The sequence below is a fragment of the Helianthus annuus genome, chromosome 2 (genome assembly GCF_002127325.2).
Source record: "Helianthus annuus cultivar XRQ/B chromosome 2, HanXRQr2.0-SUNRISE, whole genome shotgun sequence".
NCBI lineage: Eukaryota > Viridiplantae > Streptophyta > Magnoliopsida > Asterales > Asteraceae > Helianthus > Helianthus annuus.
This window is the reverse complement of record NC_035434.2, coordinates 55794091-55816840: the sequence shown is the minus strand read 5'-3', so window position 1 is coordinate 55816840 and position 22750 is coordinate 55794091. Positions and strand designations below refer to the sequence as shown.

At 41.5% G+C, this 22750-nt stretch overlaps 1 non-coding gene across 1 annotated transcript; it reads right to left on the bottom strand.

Moving 5' to 3' along the window:
* Positions 1 to 21212: 21212 nt before the first annotated feature.
* LOC118489937 lies at positions 21213 to 21319 on the bottom strand. The gene has a single exon (XR_004887948.1). It is a non-coding gene; the product is annotated as a small nucleolar RNA R71 (small nucleolar RNA).
* Positions 21320 to 22750: the final 1431 nt, after the last annotated feature.

The following is a 22750-nucleotide window of genomic DNA, read 5'->3' as shown; positions in this document are numbered from 1 at the left end:
TATTGCCAAATATATTGTTTTTACCTTTCTGAGCTAGTTAGGGTCCCCGAACACCCTAACACTCTTTATATTATAACACACACTTAATACACTAACTAATATCACTAAAAGTTAACTAAAACCTAACTATATCTTCACAACCCAACCATACCCCCCCCCCCTAAATTGACGGTCACAAGGGGTGACCCACCCCTTGCCATTTCTTGATTATTTTATTCATCATTGTTGGATATCTAAGTGACATATTACATGGAGGACAAAGATTAAAAATGGGTTATAAATATACACTCAAGGTAACTAGTCTCTCTCATTCAAGCACATCATCAAAGCACACAAACTCACTCCCTCTACACCGCAATCGGCCGCCACCTTACCACCCTCATCCACCCACTTCCAAGTCTTGTTCAACCATTTCCTATATACACAAAGGTGCAAGGAGCTTCATAGACAAGCCGGGTGCACTCAGAAGCTCGAGAACCTTTCTAGATTTCTTTTATCCACTTCGTTTACGTCTTGTTTCTTCCCTAGCCTCGAGCCTGTAGTAAGTGCCTCTAAACATCATCTTGATCTTGTTTATGGTGGTTAATAGTAGATTTAATGGTTAAAAATCAAGAACACACAAGAACATAACATAAAGTCTTGAACATAAGTGATTAATGATGGATAAAGAGAAGCTAGTTGTGTAATTCATGCAAATCTTGTTTAGTTGTGATTATTTCATGTTGTTTGTTGTTAAAAGTGGGATGGATCATCATCTAGACCTACTAGATCATGTTCAAGAACATGAACTAGTAGTATGTTAGTGCTAGGAATGTAAAAGATGATGAAACCTTCCATCCATGAAACATGAACTTGAGTAAATGTAATTTTTCATGTAAAATAAGGTTCTAAACTAGTAGATCTAAAGATCTACAAGTGGTTTTTCAGAAGAACCAAGTGAAAGATGCAAGTCTTGTTAAAAAGTCGGATGTTTTATAAACTAGAAGCATTTTAGTAACTAAACTAGTGTGTAAACACTTGTGTAACAATGAAATTTCATAAAGAAATATTTTTGTAAGTTATGACAAGAAGTTGTTAAACTTCAAGTTCTTTAAAAGTAAAGTTTTTATGAAACTAAATTTTATTTTTAAAGATAACGAAAGCTACTAAATACGCTAGAAACTTACTACGTATTTTTACACAACTTTCAAGTTCATGAGTTTGTGATTTAGGCTTGTTTTGTCAAGTTCGATGTTTAAATATTGTATATTGATGATTGTTAAATTGCTTGAATGAGTTTTTGAAAAGAAAATGATACGCTTGTAAGCGTGGCCACATCCAGTTATAGAGGAAACTCTGGCGAAATTTTTCTAGAAATATAACACTTAGGAATATTTTTTGTAACAAATGTTTATAAATGTGTTTTTGACTTGGTTTTCAAAATAAACTTCGCCATGATTTTTATTACTAAATAACCAAGTACCGGAGGTGGATTTTCGTAAATAAAACTTGTTATATATATATTTAGAATATATATATTTCATAATAAAACGCTTGTGTGATTATGTTATTATTTTGTGAACTAGATATATTATTTTTAGGGTAAAAATAATATAATTTGAAAATATCATGAAACTACGACTCCAAAATAATACCAACGCCCTCACAAATAAATATTTAAGCTACACCGGTATTGTTATTACAACGCGAACTTTAAAATGTAACTTATGTATTTTCGGAAAATACTCTTAAATGTGTATTTTGATAAAGTATTATTTTGGAAATTGTATGGAATAAAATATAATATTTTTGGGAAAAATATATATATTTTGGAAATTAAAACATTTTAGACAAAGTAATTAAAATATATTTTCAAGTGAGACTTAAAAATATATTTTTGGAATTATAAAACACACATGTATTAATACCCCAATCCTTGGGAGGGAATATATTTATAGAATAATTAAGAAGTGTAAATACGAGATAGTTGACTAACTATTTCCCAAAACCGTTAAACCTTAAGCCAAGGCACGACCGTCCGTCTAATAGAAGTTAGTACGTGTAGGTCGTCACGCAGCAGGTTGATTGGGATTGACTATTTCGAGACGCACTTCTGTGAGTTCATGTCCCCCTTTTCTCTTAACTGTTTTCAGTTTTTATACTTCAGGGGTGGAATACATGTTATAGTAATTACAGATACTTTTATACATGGTATGGTTTGCTTAAGGAGGGTTACTACTTAGATCATGTGAGTGGGTAGGCGGGAACTAGAGGCCATTAATCCTCATAGTAGGACCGAGGGTCATTAGCGGTAGATCTATCTGGGTGTAGCGAGCACAACTCCAGGCCCACTGTACGGACCTTGGGGTGACTTTGAGCCCGACGCAAAAATCTGCTAGGTTTGAGTCTTCCTACAGCACTTCACACATATCATTGGCTTTGCAACCCAATGGTGATCTCTTTTTCCTTAGTTGCTACATACCAGGGATTTTCATACATACAAACAGGTTACAAAGGTTTTTACATACTCACTTTTACATGAACTCGGTCAACTTTTGTTGATTTTTCAAATTACATGTATTTTAGGGAATTAAGGATCTGTCAAGGTATGCTATGTCTTCATGCTGCATAGGAGAAGTGATGTCATCCAAGTTTAGGGATTGTGACTTTTGCCTGGACGAGTCACAAGTCTTAAACTGTGTTTATTTCATGTTTTAGGGTTCTGTCATATGAACAATGTTTTGATTATGTTGTGTTTTAATTCCATTGCATGTGTCAACTCTTAAAACAATGTTGTCGTATTTTTATTTTAAAACTTGAATCAACGGATGATCATCATGGTTTTACTTTCATATAGCTTTGTTGTGATTAAGCTATGGTATTAAGAAGCCAACCCAAATAAACCCACGCTTCCGCAAAGCCAGGGTGTGACAGCTTGGTATCAGAGCTTTGATCATAGCGAACTAGGATTCCTTCTCGAGTCTAGACTATGATCACTAGGGCTCTCACGAAAACATTTTTACATTGCATACATTACATCCAGATCCAGGATACAAAATATTTTTATAAACAAAAAGTATGAGCACATTTTTCAAAAAAAAATATGATTCAGTCGCCACGACTGGGGGAGTTCAGTCTTAGAGACTGAGGGAGTTCAGCCCTAAAGGCTGGGAGGTTCAGTCATGTAGACTGAGGGGCCAATCTTTGAGATTGGGGAGGTTCAGTCATGTAGACTTAGGGGCCAATCTTTGAGATTGGGGAGGTTCAGTCATGTAGACTGAGGGGCCAATCATTAAGATTGGGGTGGTTTTGGTCTTAGAGGCCAAGGAGTTAGTCTGAGAGACTAGGAGGTTCAGTCTGAGAGGCTGGGAGGGTAGTCTGGTAAGACTCGGAAGAAATAGTTGCTTATTAGTGACTAACATATTTATTTGATTATATGATTGATTGTTTGTGCATATATGTGTTTGTGTTACAGACACCATGCCCTCTTCATCAGACACTGGAGTTTCAGACACTCTGGATCCCATGGCGATAGTATCAGATGACATAGTTTCGTCGGAGCGAGAGGCCCACACTTCCGATACTACCAGCACCGATGATGACGATTTCCAGCCCTTTGCGCTGCCCAATGTCGTAGCCGAGCCTACTGATGGCCATCTCGCTGGGGATTTACCACTCGCGGTTATCCCTGCTCCTGTACCCCTTGCTGCTTATCCGGTTGTTGATATGCCCCTCGATGTCGTTTCCGACGACGATGTCAATCTGTTTGAGGAGGACCCACCTGAGGCTGACCATGAGGGTGAGGCCCCTATTGCTGCTGATGTTATCCTACTCATTGCTGATGCTCCTGCAGAGGAGGCTCCTGTTCATTCACCTATTCCAGACTCCTTTGAGTCTGTGGCGTCCGCACCTTCGCACACTCAGGGAGTGCAGCACCACTCACACGACGCCGACCCTGACATGGCGTCATCAGCTGCACCTACACCCGCACACAGCTTCGAGTTTGATCACGACGTTGATGATGATCTGGATCCTATTTTTCCCCTGGTTTTGATCCTGAACAGGATATCGAGTTCTTTCACTTAGACCAGCCCCTGGAGGATCCTATAGCCCCTATCGATCCTTTGTTTGATGATCCAGCCGATTTTGATATGGAGTTTGTTTATCCGGAGCCTGCTGTGGCCCCTGAGCCAGTCGTTGCTCCTGACCCTGCGTTAGAGCATGACCCTGTTCATGCCGATGCACCTGTTGTTGCTCCTTTTGTTGATGATATACCTGTTGACGATCATCTTGTTGTTGCTCCATTATCGGTGGATGATCATATTGCTAACGTTCCTGCTGATGCTCCACTCTTGATAGAGGATCCTGTTGTTGCACCACTTCCTGATCCAGTGCCGGTGCTGTTCGACCGTGCACCTTTTGCGACCCATATAGATCCACGTTACGCTGACACCCGTAACAGGTGGATAGATGATGACGATGATTACCCACCATTCGTGTTCCCTGTTACACCCCCTGTAGCCCCCGTTTCAGCCCCTGCTTCAGCTCCCGTTGATGTTCCTTTGCTTCCCACACACATCACAGATGCTCATCGCGCAGGTCTTCCTGTTACATTTCTTCAGGACATTCCTCCACCACGTCCTGGAGAGGGTTCATCTCGACAGCCGTTTGGTCATACACCTTTCGTGTCAGGAGGGGGCCAGTTTGTACCCCAGATTTCTCATCCTACTTTTGTTCCCACTGTTGCACCATCTACTGCACCATTCTTCACTCCATCTAGCGAGCCATTCCTATGGACTACGCCCCCTATCATGCCACTGTTCGATCCGTACCACCCATACCATATTGGGTACTCCACGGAGGACATCCTTACTTCGTTGATGATACAGCAGGAGGCACTGACCCATCGCATACAGAAGCTGGAGAGAGCTCAGCGACCACCTTGTAGTTGTCAGACCCCATTTTCAGCATCACACCCTCCGCGTCCACTTTCACCCGACTCAGATGTTCGCTTCATGACTCCCGAGCAGCAGATAGCATATTCGTTGCGCGTCAGTCGTGCTTTAGAGCAGGACTGGTTGCATATGCGTCGCTTATTCTTCTCTCATTTTCCTCCTCCTCCGCCACCATCAGCATAGGCCTTTTGATTCGATGCAGGTAGACTTTTGGTGAGACGACCGCGATTGTGCAGACTACACAGTTTTTGGAAACCGCATTTTGACGTTGTGACTTCTGGTGTTTTGTATTTTGGTTGTTGTTGTCACTGATTAGATAGTTTGGACTAGGGCGATGTGGCCCTTAGTCACTGATGATGTACGATACAGTTATGAACTTGTAAACATTACATTGTGGTCTTGATTTATAATAGCGCAATCGCAGTATTGTCATTATATATGACGTTGGATTGATTGTTTATATTCTATAACATGTGATGTTATGTGCTTGATTTATTTGAAACATGAGATGTTACATGTTTGATAGTATACGTATGATTCATTTACTTATTATGACCTGACCAACGTTAACCATCGTTTAGAAGATGCCGCCGAGACGTGGTCTGCGCATGCCCACTAATGAGGCAGAACTCCAAGGAATCATTGCTGCCGCCATAGCGCAATATGCAGCCTCACAAGGAGGAACCAGCGGGAGCAATTCGAACAACAACGGCAATAACAATCCACCACATGGTAATGTTAAGTCGTTTGAGACATACTACGATACATTTGGATATTTATAGCACGTCCGCTAATACCATTTGTATATTCTAACGTGTGTGCAGGGTGCACTTACAAGCAATTTCTCGATTGCAAGCCCGTGAACTTCGACGGCACCGGAGGTGCTGTAGCATTTGTATGATGGGCTGAGAAGACCGAGTCTGTTCTTCGAATGAGCAAATGTGCTCCCGAGCAACAAGTGACCTACATCTCAGGGCGATTTCTGGATGGAGCCCTATCTTGGTGGAATTTGCAAGTGCAAACTCTTGGTGAAGCCGCTGCTTATGCAATGACATGGAATGAGCTAAAGGAGCTCATGCGAAGGAAGTACTGCTCACGCGCTGAAATTCAAAAACTGGAGACTGAGTTTTGGCATCTAAAAATGGAAGGTCCCAAGATTGCGGAGTATGTTCAGAGATTCCACGATTTGTCCCACGTAGTGCCATACATGGTTACACCGGAGTTCAAACGCATCGAGCACTTTATCTGGGGACTGGCACCTCAGATCATGAGTACGGTTACTACCTCCAAGCCTGCGACAATCACAGAAGCCATTAATCTCAGTGTGGCTCTTACTGAGGAGGCCATTCGCTTGAACAAGTTTTCGAATGTTGAGCAGAAGAAGAAGGAGACTCACGTAGAGTCGTCTGGTGAGAATAAAAGGAAATTCTCAAACTTCAAGCAGGGTACAAGCAACGTTGGCAAGGGAGTGAATCAAGCACGCCGGCAAAGGCTGCAACCGGTGTTGAAAACAAAGGAAAGGGTTATATGGGTACACTGCCCAAGTGTAACACATGCCAGCGCTGTCATTCTGGCCGGTGTGGACCAAAAACATGTGAAGCTTGTGGGAAAGTTGGCCACTCGAAGGATACTTGCTGGGTTAGTACTGGCTGGGGTGGTCAAGGAGGTGTTGGTAATAGGAACAACAACCGTGGTGGTAATGGAAATCGTCCGCAAGGGAATAATGGCGAAAACGGAAACCGTGGGAACGTTGCGACCCAACCTGGGAATGGAAATCACAACCAAAACAACACTCAAGCTGGGAAGGGAAATGGCCAAGGGACAGGATGCTTTAATTATGGAGAAGTTGGGCACTTCAAGAGGGAATGCCCAAAATTGAACCAAGCACGCGGAAGAGTGTTTAACATCGGAGCGAGGGAAGCGTGCAAGGATCCCAACGTTGTCACTGGTACGTTCCCTATAAATCAATGCTTTGTATCTGTTCTGTTTGATACCGGTGCCGACTATAGTTTCATATCATTAAAATTTTAGAGTATGCTTGGGTTAGCTGCTAGTAAGTTAGATATTCCGTACTCAATTGAACTGGCTAATGGAAAGCTAGTTGAAGCTAACGAAGTTGTCAGAGGCTCTGTGATCGAGTTGGGAGAGCGTGAGTTCGTTTTGGATTTACTACCAGTCGAGTTGGGAAGCTTTGATGTGGTAGTAGGAATGGATTGGTTGTCAAGCAACAAGGCTGAGATTGTTTGTCTTCGAAAAGATCATTCGCATCCCAACAGAATATGGAGAAACGATCGTGATTCACGGAGAGAAGCGCGATACGCCTCTAAGAATCATCAGCTGTTTGAAAGCCCGAAAGTGCTTACAGAAGGGATGTGTTGACTTCTTGGCACACATCGTGGATAAAGAAGCTGCCGAGCCGAAGATCAAAGACATTCCAGTCGTCAAGGAATATCCGGAAGTCTTTCCAGAAGACTTGCCAGGCTTACTGCCTCAAAGGCAAGTCGAGTTCCATATTGACTTAGTTCCAGGCGCCGCGCCTGTGGCTAAGGCACCTTATCGACTTGCGCCTTCGGAGATGCAGGAGTTGTCAACACAACTCCAGGAGCTATTAGACAAAGGATTCATCAGAGCAAGCTTCTCACCTTGGGGAGCTCCAGTTCTATTTGTCAAGAAGAAAGATGGTAGTTTTCGTATGTGTATTGACTACCGGGAGTTGAACAAGTTGACTATGAAGAATAGGTATCCTCTGCCAAGGATTGATGACTTATTCGATCAGCTGCAAGGTTCAAGCTACTACTCGAAGATCGATTTGCGATCAGGTTACCATCAGCTGAGAATGCAAGAGGAAAGTATTCCCAAAACCGCTTTTAGAACTAGATATGGACATTATGAGTTCTTGGTTATGCCGTTTGGGTTGACAAACGCGCCAGCTGTTTTTATGGATTTGATGAACAGAGTTTGTAAGCCATATCTCGACAACTTCGTGATTGTATTCATCGACGATATTTTGATCTATTCAAAGACGAAGGCTGAGCACGAACAGCATCTAAGAGCTATTTTGGAGTTGCTGAAAAAGGAAAAGTTGTATGCCAAGTTCTCGAAATGCGAGTTTTGGCTACGCGAAGTCCAATTTCTTGGACATGTGGTTAATGGAGATGGAATCCACGTGGATCCCACAAAGATCGAAGCAATCAAGAATTGGGAGACTCCAAAGACGCCAACCGAGATTCGACAATCTTAGGTTTGGCTGGTTGTTATCGAAGGTTTATTGAGGATTTCTCAAAAATCGCTCAACCATTGACCTTCCTCACGCAGAAGGATAAGAAGTTTGATTGGGGAATCAAACAGGAAGAAGCATTCCAGTTATTGAAAGACAAGCTTTGCAATGCGCCGATCTTATCGCTACCCGAAGGAACGAATGATTTCGTGGTATATTGTGACGCCTCGCGTCAAGGATTGGGTTGCGTGTTGATGCAGCGCGAGAAGGTTATAGCTTACGCGTCACGTCAGTTGAAGGTCCATGAAAAGAATTATACCACGCATGACTTGGAACTAGGCGCAGTGGTATTTGCGTTGAAAATTTGGAGACATTATTTATATGGTACAAAGTGTACAATCTTCACGGATCATAAGAGTCTGCAACACATATTCGACCAGAAGGAGCTAAACATGAGACAAAGACGCTGGGTCGAATTGTTGAACGATTACGAATGTGAGATCAAGTATCACCCAGGGAAGGCGAATGTGGTCGCCGATGCCCTAAGTTGAAAAGAAAGGATCAAGCCCATAAGGGTTAGGGCTTTAGAGATGATTATCCAGACAGATCTTTCCCTGCGCATTCGTGCCGCGCAGAAAGAAGCTCTTAAAGAAAGAAACATTGAAGAGGAATATCTCCGTGGAATGGAGAAACAGCTGGTACCAAACGAGGAAGGAACATTATGTTTCATGAGACGAATTTGGGTTCCTCTGTTTGGTGGTTTGAGAAAAGTTATTTTTGATGAAGCTCACAAATCACGGTACTCTATCCACCCAGGAGCGGATAAGATGTACCAAGATCTTAAGGATTATTATTGGTAGCCTAAGATGAAAGGCGATGTTGTTGTTTATGTTAGCAAGTGTTTAACGTGCGCCAAGGTAAAAGCTGAATACTAGAAGCCTTCAGGACTTCTGCAACAACCTGGGATTCCCAAGTGGAAATGGGAACAGATTTCAATGGATTTCATAACAAAGTTGCCAAGAACGCCAAAAGGTCATGACACTATTTGGGTAATAGTGGACCGGTTAACGAAATCTGCGCACTTCTTACCCATCAGAGAGAAAGACAACACGAGCAAATTAGCTGAGATTTACATGAGAGAGATCGTTGCACGTCATGGAGCGCCTCTCTCGATCATCTCTGATAGAGATGGAAGGTTTGTGTCAAGGATTTGGCAGTCTTTTCAAGAAGCATTCGGATCTCATTTGAACCTGAGTACAGCTTTTCACCCACAAACCGATGGACAGAGCGTACGGACGATTCAGACATTAGAAGACATGCTACGAGCTTGCGTTATGGATTTAGGTGGAAGTTGGGATATTCACCTACCATTGGTTGAATTTTCATACAACAACAGTTATCACGCAAGTATTCAAGCCGCGCCGTTCAAACCTCTATGCGGACGCAAATGTCGATCACCAATATGTTGGTCTGATGCAGGTGATAGACAGCTAGTTGGTCCAGAAGTGGTCCAGGAAACCACAGATAAGATTGCACAGATCCGAGAACGCATCAGGGTGGCTCGCGATCGTCAAAAGTGTTATGCGGATAGAAGAAGGAAACCTATGGAGTTTGAGGTAGGTGACATGGTATTGTTGAAGGTATCACCCTGGAAGGGTGTGGCACGCTTCGAAAATCGTGGAAAGTTGAATCCGTGCTATATTGGTCCATTCAAGATTCTGAAGAGGATCGGTTTAGTAGCATACAAGTTGGACTTACCTGCCGAACTGAATGGTGTTCACGATACATTCCATGTATCAAACTTGAAGAAGAGTCCAACGCAAGAAACTGTTGTCATTCCCGCAGACGAGATTCATATTGACGACACGCTCCACTTCGTTGAGGAACCAGTTGAGGTCACGGATTTGAAGGTAAACAAAACACGTCGGAATAGTGTTAAACTCGTCAAAGTTCGTTGGAATGCAATACATGGTCCAGAATACACCTGGGAACGTGAGGACCGAATGAAAGAAAAGTACCCCCATTTATTTCCTAAGACCCCTGCAACCAGAAGCAGAACCTAAAATTTTGGGACGAAATTTTCTTAACGGGGGGAGAATGTGACAACCCTCACCAAACCAGGTATCCGTACAAATTAATTAGTGCTTAATTACTGTGCTTAATTACAGTTACAAATAAACTGCTTTCTGTTTTCTGGTACATACATGTTCATGCATAATACTTTATTGATGTCACTTCATTTATTACACACAAAACTATAGTGACAAACTTGATGCACAAAAGCACAGTTAGCACAGTGAGCGGATAAACCAGTAAATATGCTGACATTGCCAGCACTAGACAGACACTGTCTCTGAGGCCAGTATGAGCCGGGAATAGATTACTACACTAGTAGGGAGTGTAGGGAGGTGAGGATTATAAAACTGCGTCACTAGGTGATAGTTATAGTGACCGGAAGTGCCTAAAACATACTTTAATTACAAAATTCTGCACCTTATACAAAAATTCAGCATTTAACATAACTTGTAGAGTGCAAAAACTTGGTAAAATAATACTAGACACTTTCCAAAGTGTTGGGAATTTATTGTGTCACTAAAAACACTATAAAAGACACTTTAAAGCTTTACTTGACACTTTAACGGATCAATATCCAACCGAACAACCGGACTTTATCCGGAACACAAAAATATTGCCAAAGACATTGTTTTTACCTTCCTGAGCTAGTTAGGGTCCCCGAACACCCTAACACTCTTTATATTATAACACACATTTAATACACTAACTAATATCATTAAAACTTAACTAAAACCTAACTATATCTTCACAACCCAACCATACCCCCCCCCCTAAATTGACAGTCACAAGGGGTGACCCACCCCTTGCCATCTCTTGATTATTTTATTCATCATGGTTGGATATCTAAGTGACATATTACATGGAGGACAAAGATTAAAAATGGTTTATAAATATACACTCAAGGTAACTAGTCTCTCTCATTCAAGCGCATCATCAAAGCATACAAACTCTCTCCCTCCACACCCCAATCGGCTGCCACCTTACCACCCTCATCCACCCACTTCCAAGTCTTGTTCAACCATTTCCTATATACACAAAGGTGCAAGGAGCTTCATAGACAAGCCGGGTGCACTCCGATGCTCAAGAACCTTTCTAGATTTATTTTATCCACCTCGTTTACGTCTTGTTTCTTCCCTAGCCTCGAGCTAGTAGTAAGTGCCTTTAAACATCATCTTGATCTTGTTTATGGTGGTTAATAGTAGATTTAATGGTTAAAAATCAAGAACACACAAGAACATAACATAAAGTCTTGAACATAAGTGATTAATGATGGATAAAGAGAAGCTAGTTGTGTAAATCATGCAAATCTTGTTTAGTTGTGATTATTTCATGTTGTTTGTTGTTAAAAGTGGGATGGATCATCATCTAGACCTACTAGATCATGTTCAAGAACATGAACTAGTAGTATGTTAGTGCTAGGAATGTAAAAGATGATGAAACCTTCCATCCATGAAACATGAACTTGAGTAAATGTAATTTTTCTTGTAAAATAAAGTTCTAAACTAGTAGATCTAAAGATCTACAAGTGGTTTTTCAGAAGAACCAAGTGAAAGATGCAAGTCTTGTTAAAAAGTCGGATGTTTTATAAACTAGAAGCATTTTAGTAACTAAACTAGTGTGTAAACACTTGTGTAACAATGAAATTTCATAAAGAAATATTTTTGTAAGTTATGACAAGAAGTTGTTAAACTTCAAGTTCTTTAAAAGTAAAGTTTTTAAGAAACTAAATTTTATTTTTAAAGATAACGAAACCTACTAAATACGCTAGAAACTTACTACGTATTTTTACACAACTTTCAAGTTCATGAGTTTGTGATTTAGACTTGTTTTGTCAAGTTTGATGTTTAAATATTGTATATTGATGAGTATTAAATTGCTTGAAAGAATTTTTGAAAAGAAAATGATACGCTTGTAAGCGTGGCCACCTCCAGTTACAGAGGAAACTCTGGCGAAATTTTTCTAGAAATATGACACTTAGGAATTTTTTTGTAACAAATGTTTATAAATGTGTTTTTGACTTGGTTTTCAAAATAAACTTCGCCATGATTTTTATTACAAAATAACCAAGTACCGGAGGTGGATTTTCGTAAATAAAACTTGTTAAATATATATTTAGAATATATATTTCATAATAAAACGCTTGTGTGATTATGTGATTATTTTGTGAACTAGATATATTATTTTTAGTGTAAAAATAATATAACTTGAAAATATCATGAAACTACGACTCCAAAATAATACCAACGCCCTCACAAATAAATATTTAAGTTACACCGGTATTGTTATTACAACGCGAACTTTAAAATGTAACTTATGTGTTTTCGGAAAATACTCTTAAATGTGTATTTTGATAAAGTATTATTTTGGAAATTGTATGGAATAAAATATAATATTTTTGGAAAAAATATATATATTTTGGAAATTAAAACATTTTAGACAAAGTAATTAAAATGTATTTTCAAGTGAGACTTATAAAACACACATGTATTAATACCCCCATCCTTGGGAAGGAATATATTTATAGAATAATTAAGAAGTGTAAATACGAGATAGTTTACTAACTATTTCTGAAAAACGTTAAACCTTAAGCTAAGGCACGGTCGGCCGTCTAATAGAAGTTACTACGTGTAGGTCGTCACGCAGCAGGTTGATTGGGATTGAATATTTCGAGACACACTTCTGTGAGTTCATGTCCCCCTTTTCTCTTAACTGGTTTCAGTTTTTATACTTCGGGGGTGGAATACATGTTAAGTAATTACGGATACTTTTATACACGGTATGGTTAGCTTAAGAAGGGTTACTACTTAGATCATGTGGTGGGTAGGCGGGAACTAGAGGCCATTAATCCTCATAGTAGGACCGAGGGTCATTAGCGGTAGATCTATCTGGGTGTAGCGAGCCCAACTCCAGGCCCACCGTACGGACCTTGGGGTGACTTTGAGCCCGACGCAAAAATCTGCCTAGGTTTGAGTCTTCCTACAGCACTTCACACATATCATTGGCTTTACAACCCAATGGTGATCTCTTTTTCCTTAATTGCTACATACCAGGGATTTTCATACATACAAACAGGTTATAAAGGTTTTTACATACTCACTTTTACATGAAGTCGCTCAACTTTTGTTGATTTTTCAAATTACATGTATTTCAGGGAATTAAGGATCTGGCAAGGTATGCTATGTCTTCATGCTGCGTAGGAGAAGTGATGTCATCCAAGTTTAGGGATTGTGACTTTTTCCTGGACGAGTCACAAGTCTTAAACTGTGTTTATTTCATATTTTAGGGTTGTGTCGTATGAACAATGTTTTGATTATGTTGTGTTGTAATTCCGTTGCATGTGTCAACTCTTAAAACAATGTTGTCGTATTTTGATTTTAAAACTTGTATCAATGGATGATCATCATGGTTTTACTTTCATATAGCTTTGTTGTGATTAAGCTATGGTATTAAGAAGTCACACCAAATAAACCCACGCTTCCGCAAAGCCAGGGTGTGACAGAATCCCAACTCCGCGATGCACTGAGCATCGTCTTCGCCTGAGGGTGCGAGTGATTTACGGGTATACCTTAAGGGTTCGAATCAGAGTCCCAGCTACACATCGATGCAACACGAGAAGGTGATGGCTTACGTAGTGGATTTACAAGAAGAGTTACACGAGAGTCAACCTGCGGTGGAACCCATGGTCTTTGGATTTAAGTTGGAGGCATTACTTGGACGGTACCGAATGCACCATTTAGACCGATCACAAGGTCCTCCCGTGTACCTTGTTTTGAGAAAGCTAAATTACGTGATGGCATCGCGGGATGAAACTCCCGAGCGAATACGACTATGGAACCTAAACGTGTAGGAGCTATGTAGCACACCATCGACTCTAGCCTACCCGATCTGATTTGCCCTGTTCACGTCAAAGCACTAAAGGAAGAGAATTTGCAAGTTGAGTCCATGTGGGGCATGGAGGAGCAACTTTTGGCAGGTCGGACGATATTCGCTATTTCATGGAACGAATGTGGGCCTCACTATACGGCAACCGCAGGGAACTTGTGATTGAGCAAAGCACACCGGCCTCGATGTTATAGTTGTCTGGGTTTTGATGAGAGATATTAGGATCTATAAATCTTGTACTGATGATCGGGCATGAAGGCCCACCTGGCAATGTATGTGAATGATGTTTAACTTGTGGGAAAGTCAAGGTGGGGTATCAGCAACCAGAAACACCCATATGGAAATGAGAACAGACTGCCATGGATTCTATCACTAGTCTACTTACAACTCGAACCGGAAACAATATCACCTGGGTGATCGTTAATTGTCTCACGTTACCAGCACACTTTCTTGCAATCGAGGAAACTGGCGAGTCCTCACAGCTGTGAATGCACTTCTGAGAGAGGCGGCTTTTAGGCATGAGGTGCCAACTCCTGTTACCCCTGGTTTTGATCTATACCTGATTTATGACAGACACTACACAACACTCTTGACTCACGTCTAGACATGAACAATGCTTATCACCATAGGATAAATGGTCAGAGTAAATGACCCCCCCCCCCCCTAAACACTCGAAGACATGCTGCGAGCATGTGTGTGAGTGGATTTAGTGAGAATTGGGAGGACACTTACTTTTGGTTAAGTTCTACTATAGCAGATACCATTCTAGTATTCAGACAGCTCTGTTTGAGGCATTGCATGGACGATTATGCCAATCTCCTTATTGGACTGAGGTGAGTGACAACCTAATCACAGGTCCAGGACTTGTACTCAAAACTCGTCGGAAGATTGTTTAGATCGGAAATCGTTTGGCGGCATCGAGTGACCGTCAGGAAAGACGATAAGCTTAGGAACACTGGGAGTTCATTGTAGATGGCCGTATCATGTTAAAAATCTCACCCTAGGAGGGTGTGGTACGCTTGGGAAGCGTGGCAAGCTTAATTTACGTTACGATGATTTATTCGGAATTCTGGAAGGAATTGGTCACGCCACCTACAAACTCGAGTTACCTGACGAATTGGGTAGCGTTCAGGATGTCATTTATGTCGCGAGTCTAAAGCAGTGGTTATCCGACGAAACGCTTGTGATACCTTCTTAGAGTGTGAATCTAACGTCAAGTTGCAGTTGTCAAGGTGCCTATTGAAATCATGCCCCAGGAGGTTAAGGTTTGCGAGCACTGTCAAACTCCAATCGTGAGAATTCGTTGGAACTCAGGACGTGGACCGGAGTTCACGTGGGAACGCAATGATCAGAGTAAGCTCTAGTATCCTCAGTTGTTCAATGGGTGTATCAACTTCTGCTATCATTGGCGAATTTCGGGACGAAATTCCCTTTCAAGTTGGGGATGTTGTGGCACCTACGGAAAATCCACAGTCATCCTGATTTAACATCTTGCCACTTTGGATTGCTTATCAAATTTCGGGACGAAATTTCTTTCAAGTTGGGGATGATGTGACAACCCGAACTTTCAAAGTTAGCCTTGTGATCAGTAGCTTCGTATTGTTTCTTTTCACGTTTCAATTTATAATTAATTCGACGTAAAATCATATTAGATTTATTATTTGTGCCTGATTCTACTTGTACTTTTGAGTGAATGTTGAAGTAGGAATGGCCACATTTATGAAAACCGAGCCGCACACGCCATGGGGCTTGCATCACTCGCACACCCCATCCCCTTCTCACTCTCGGCCCAGCTTCTTGGAGCCTAGATCGAAACAAAACCCAAGTGGGTTCGGCCTACTTGTTGCAACACACAAAGATAATACATAGGTCTCACGCATAAAAACAAAACCCTACTTTTCTTTCTTCTCTCCCTTCGACGGCAGCCCCCATCTATTTTGATGCCCCTCTTTGATTGTAGCACCATCAGTAGCAGCCCATAAATCCGGTTAGTGCACCTCCATTGTAATGATTGAATTTCTTTGATTACTTGCAAATGGGTTTGTTTGAATTATTTAATAGACATGTGATATTGAATTGTCATGAGACTTTGTGCATGGTTGGATCCACATGGGTCGGTGCTATGAACGATGTGGTGTAAGTAATATTGTAATTAAATAAGGGATCCAATATTGGTAATTATCATGTATTGATTGATTGCTATTGTTGTTTGACGAAACCGATAGTATACGAATAATTATGGTGATGATTGGTCTGATGTGTTTGTGAATTAACGATTAGATTTGATTACTACGAATTATAATGGCTCCATGATGTGAAGTTCATGATGCTTAGTTGTACGTTAAAATGTGTTCTTCGGAATGATAGTAACCATTGAGTGGACTGAATAAGTATGATAATTAACTGTTAAGCAAAGAGTTAGGGGATGAGGAGTTCATTTTGTAACTGTTAGATCGGGGAATAAGGAACGAAGGAACCGTCATCGCATAATTGAATCCGGATCGCACACTCGTGAAGCGTCGGCCGGAGATAACTGGGCTCGCACACTCTTATTTAGTCACAAAGTTGAGACCCGGTAGCACACTTCATTGGGTTGAACCGCGTTAATGGGCTGCATGCTAACACGGGGTCGCACACTCGGGTTTGGGTCACCCAATTGAATGTGGACCGCACACTCATTATGGGCCCTCGATTGAATGGGACGTACACTGTTAAGTTATTGATTTGAAACGTGAAATTGTGTTATGAACATATGGTTTGAATGTCTAATGTGTGTTATGAAACGATGTGCATGCACGGGTAGACTGTTATGGTTATATGGAATTTTGTGAAATCTGTTTAGATTTGGTGAACATTAAAGTGCATAACTGTCATCCATCATGTAACCAAATTGATAGAAAATAGTGGGGAGTATTATAAGAGTTTATGGAAAGGAATTATGGGGCCGGGTCGCGATTGGATCGCACAGTCCAATTGGAGATGCACACTCTTAATTGGTCGCATCCTGCTTATGTTGGGCTGTGAAACTATCATCCGAACCTTAGGCTTGTGTTAATAATGTTGATATGATGTAAATGTTTACAAGGTGTTGAGTGATGACTAGTGTTTATTACATGCAACAGGTCAAATGACATGAGCTGTCAAATGTTTTTGTGCAATATGGACAACATCGATTAATTGATACAACTTGTGTAACATGTTTAATGCTAGTACACTATTTGCGTAGCATGTGAAGAGAATGTATGAATTAAGTGATTGAGAAACTGATTTTAATGATAATCGTACTAGGACTTGATTGATCAACGTGAAACAAGTAACTAAACCTACCGAGCAAACCAAAGGTGAGTTCACTACTTTTGAGCATGCGTCCCGGTGGTTTGGGACAGTCAGTGGGTATCCTGGGGAGGGATAAATCTTTTGGGTAAAACTGGGATGTTGGATAATATTCTCACTCTCTATCTCTTAAGTCCCATCTTTTGCTATCGTGGGTGGTAGCGGGGTATTAGTTGGTAACGCTACTTAGGTTTGACACCCTCACTGCGTTCCAGAGAGAGGGCGGGTGTGAACTAATGACCCAGTCGGGTCCAGTGCTTTGATAGGAGCACTGGGGAACGGGCAAAACATACATCAGGAGCTGTCTTGTTCAGTATCGAGATATTGTCAACATTACTTTCGGAATTAAATTCAATGGATTAACTAAACACTTGGTAACCAACGTTTTCGTAAAACTATGAACTCACCAGCTTTGTCTGATACACTTATTACATGCTCGCAGGTCGTTAGATATCTTGGATTTGGGAACTTGCTATCTGGAGTGGCTGGAGTGGTCATGGGTCGACTGGAAGGATTTAAGTGATTGATTTCTTGATACTATACTTTGGTTTTGAAACAGTTTAACTTGGTTTACTATTGCTTCCGCTGAACATATTGGTTTTCATTTAAACTTGTTGATGGTACTTTATCAATGATTGAGGATTTTGTTTAGAAATTTGTATGGGTTCCATGTGATTAGTGGCTCATTGTTGGTACGTCACACGCCTAGGTGGTATTTTGGGGGTGTGACAATTGAGGATACCAGAGCTTTATCAGATCTTTGCGTTCCCACGTGGACTCCGGTCCACGTCTTGAGTTCCAGCGAACTCTCACGATTGAAAGTCGACTGTGTTAACGATGGGTTCCTCAACTAGGGTACCGTAAGCGTTTCATCGAACAAACGCTTCTTTAGGTTCGAGCCATAAATGCATCGTGAACGTACCTAATTCGTCAGGTAATTCGAGTTTGTAAACCATGTTGCCGATTATTTCCAGAATTTTGAATAACTCAACGTAACGAAAATTAAGCTTGCCACGCTTCCCAAGCGTACCACACCCTCCCAGGGTGAGATTTTCAACATGATACGATCGCCTACAGCGAACTCCCAGTGTTTCCTAAGCTTATCAACTCACCTGACGGTCACTCGTGGCCGCCAAACAATTTTCGATCCAAGCAATCTCCACAAGAGTTTCGAGTACAAGTGATGTGTGTAAAATGCAACATATAAATTACATCAAATGAGGCATAAAACTAACCCTTTTTAAGTACTAATGTTGGAAAAAGAGTGTTTTTGTCTTCCTTTTGTATTTTCAGGATGAAATGAGCTCAAATTCACAAAAGAAGCAAAAAGACAGCTAAATCTAACATAAATACAAGAAAAGGAACAAAAGTGGATTGCCCGACCCCTCAACGGCATCCTCCTAAGCAAAATAGAGAAGGCAAAAGACTGAACACGCCCCGTGCTCAGCCAGCACGGGGCCGTGCCCAAGAAGCAGCAGAAAAGACAAACCTATAGAAGCTTCTATTGCCCACCACGGGGCCGTGTCCAGCGAGCACGGGGGCGTGGCGAAAGTACAGCAGGCGCAGTAATTGTAATTGCGAATTACAATTAATGAAGAGAGAGAGTGTCAGACAGGCACGGGGGCGTGTCCAGCGGACACGGGGCCGTGCCCAGCCTTCTGTTCAGCCTATAAATAGGAGTGCTTGGTTTCATTTCAACTCATCCCTTGGCACACCACCTCTCTCACACTTCATCCACCACCCACCACCATCACAACACCATCATCCACCACCATCATCCATTGTCCATCATAGAGTGTGTGAGTCGTCTCGGGATCCAAGATTGATCGTAAGAGTTCTTGACAATCAAGGCCATGTTTGCCTAAGTCTCTTACATCACTTGGTGAAGACAAGTGTTTAGTATAATACTTTTTATTTTTAATCTTTTGCACTTTTTATTTGGTTTTGTATTAATGACTTTAATAACTAGTTACTTATGTTGAAGGTGATCTTTCCTTATCGTTTGTCCGTGGTGTCTTGGCATTATTTTACTATCTATATAAAATAAAAGATTTTCACCATTCATATCTCCACGGTCTATATGGAGGTATGTTGGCTACCTGGTCGGGGGTTAAGGGAACGGTTTGGTAAGGGTCTTGCCCTTGTTCAGCGTTTAGAGGTCCTGCAAGGGACCTGGGTCAAATTTAGTAGGATCTCCTTCAATGCCCATAGGTATTGGATGGCGGGGATCCAAACTCTTTGACCCCCTCATAAGTTAACTACTATTAATACTATAACCCGACTATTTAGGACTGTATCCCTGCTGACTCAGACTACTTAGTCGAGGGTAACGTCACCGCCAAAAGCGGGGCCTACCATAATTTGCATTAATAACTTAATTCATTATCTTCTAATAATCCAACCCTTTAGGATTGTATCCTTGCTGACTCAAACTACTGGGTTGAGGGTAACGTCGCCTTCAAAAGAGGGGCCTACTACAATAACTAAGATAATCTCTTAAACAAGTGCAAAAGTGCGAAAATAATTAAAGGTTATACAAATACACGGGTCGGATCCAAGTGATTCATCTTGTCTATCTGTTTTTATTTTTTTTATTTTATTTTTCAGCATTTAGTTAGTTTTTATTTTCTTAGTTTAAAAACCTTTTCTAACTTTTTGATTTGATTAGACGTTGAGGATAAACCGGTACTAAAAGCTCTTGTGTCCTTGGACGACCTCGGTATCTTACCAACACTATACTACGTCCACGATGGGTGCACTTGCCCATATGTGTGTTTAGTGTTAGTAAATATCGTGTTTTATAAATTTAAAACTTGGCTAAAAGTGTAAAAAGGGCTTAAAATATACATTAAAAATATATTACACTACACGCACATCAAGTTTTTGGCGCCGTTGTCGGGGACACAAGGATTTTAAGAAAGTTAGGAATCAACGGCCTAATCATACTTTTATTTTTCTTTTTAATTTTTTAGGATTTTCTTAGTTTTTCAGCTTCTGCAGAGCTCAGCACGGGCCGTGCCTGGTCGGACACGGGCCGTGCCCAGCATAGTTACTGGCAGTTTTTAGTTTTCCAAGTTACAGAAGGCTGACCACGGGGCCGTGTCGGTGCAACACGGGGCCGTGTCCAACTTTACAGTAACTGGGATGTGGAAAACAATCACTGTAACTCCGACCACGGGCCGTGTTCGCTGAGCACAGGGCCGTGGTGAACCTTCTGACCAGCATTCTTTTCTGCTTTTATTGCAGGACTTGGAACCAGACGCCATCCTACATAGTGTATGAGCTCCAGTTCTAATAAGGACATAAAAGAACCTCTAGAAGAACCCGAACGCTTTCTCAGAAAAAGACTAAAAGCTAAAAATCAAGAGAAAGTTTCGGGGAATCCACCTCCAATGGCGGACCAACGTACCCTCATGGATTATCTACGACCCACCGTAGGTAACCTAGGCGCCGCTATCAATGCACCGAATGTTGAAGCCAATAACTTCGAACTTCGGCCGCATTTGATACAAATGCTCCAAAACTCCGCAACCTTCCATGGGCTTGCGGACGAGGATCCCCATCTACATATTACTAATTTCTTAGAAATATGTGATACCTTTCGGATCAATGGAGCATCAAATGACGTCATCCGCCTTCGAATGTTTCCTTTTTCACTAAAAGACCGAGCAAAAGCTTGGCTCAACGCCCTCCCAGCTGGATCGGTAAACACCTGGGATGAACTAGCCCAAAAATTTCTATATAAGTATTTCCCTCCCGCTAAAACGGCTAAATTAATGACTGAAATTAATACATATTCACAAGAGGACGGGGAATCTTTATATGAAACTTGGGAAAGGTTCAAGGAACTATTGCGAAAGTGTCCACATCATGGCCTTGCGATATGGCAACAAGTATCCACTTTCAATAATGGGTTGTTGCCACACACAAGGCAGACACTTGACTCTAGCTCCGGGGGACTCTTAGGTAATCGCCGCCCGCATGAAATATATAACTAAATTGAGGAAATTGCTCAAACCAATTTTCAGTGGCACACCCCCCGAGGCAATAAATCTATTGCCCCGGGCGCCCATAAGGTTGATGAAAGCACTTCTTTACAAGCCCAAATCGAGGCCCTTTCTTCAAAAATAAAAAAATTGGAAATGACAAAAACAGTCTCGGTTATGGCTTGTGAAGGATGTGGTGGGCCACATAAAAATTGGTGTTGTATGAAAGAAACAGACGATCAACAAGAATCGGTAAGCTACATTGATAATAGACCTAGGCCGTCGGGTCCTCCAACGGGCACTTACTACCAAGGATGGCGAAACCACCCAAACCTTGGTTGGAGAGAGCCCGGCAATAGTAGTAACCAACAAACCCAACGAACAAACTTTCAACAACCAAGAAATGAGTCACAAAATTTCACTCAACAACAAGGTGGACGAGAAAGGCTTGAAGATACTGTATCTCGCCTCATCTCCGATACTGAAAAGAAAAACTCGGAAAGGTTTCTACAATTAGAATCAAATTTTAGAAATCAACAAGCTAGTATTCAAAACATAGAAAACAATTAAGTCAACTAGCTCAAAATTTTTCCGAGAGACCACAAGGTGCATTACCAAGCAATACCGAAACAAACCCAAAAGCGCAAGTTCATCTCATCACATTACGAAACCGCACCGTGGGGCCTGCGGAAGCGCCACCACCGACAGAAGAGACTGTACCCCCGCCTCTACAGGAGAAGAACTCCCCTCCATCATCAGAGCCTACCAAGGCTCCTCGAGTTCCGTACCCCGGTAGGTTAATTCGTCAAAAGACCAATGAGCAATTCGCAAAGTTCGAAAGTGTATTAAAACAATTGCATGTCAATATTCCTTTTATTGATGTCCTAACCCAGATGCCCAAATACTCTAAGTTCATGAGGGACTTCCTTACTCATAAAAAGAAAATTGAAACTTTGAAATTAGTTAACTTAGGCGAAGAATGCTCTGCCCTCGTACTCAACAAACTTCCCCAAAAGAAAATCGACCCTGGAAGCTTCACGATTCCCTGCTCAATCGGGGACTCCCCCGTTCGTAATGCACTAGCCGACCTTGGGGCTAGCATTAACCTCATGCCCTCATCAATGTTTAAAAGACTCGGCCTAGGAACAACGAGTCCTACAAAAATGAGCATACAACTTGCTGATCGATCCGTCAAATTCCCGCAAGGTGTCATCGAAAATGTCCTAGTAAAGGTAAACAAATTCGTCTATCCGGCCGATTTTGTCATACTCGATATGGAGGAAGACACCGAGGTCCCCCTCATACTAGGGAGACCATTTCTT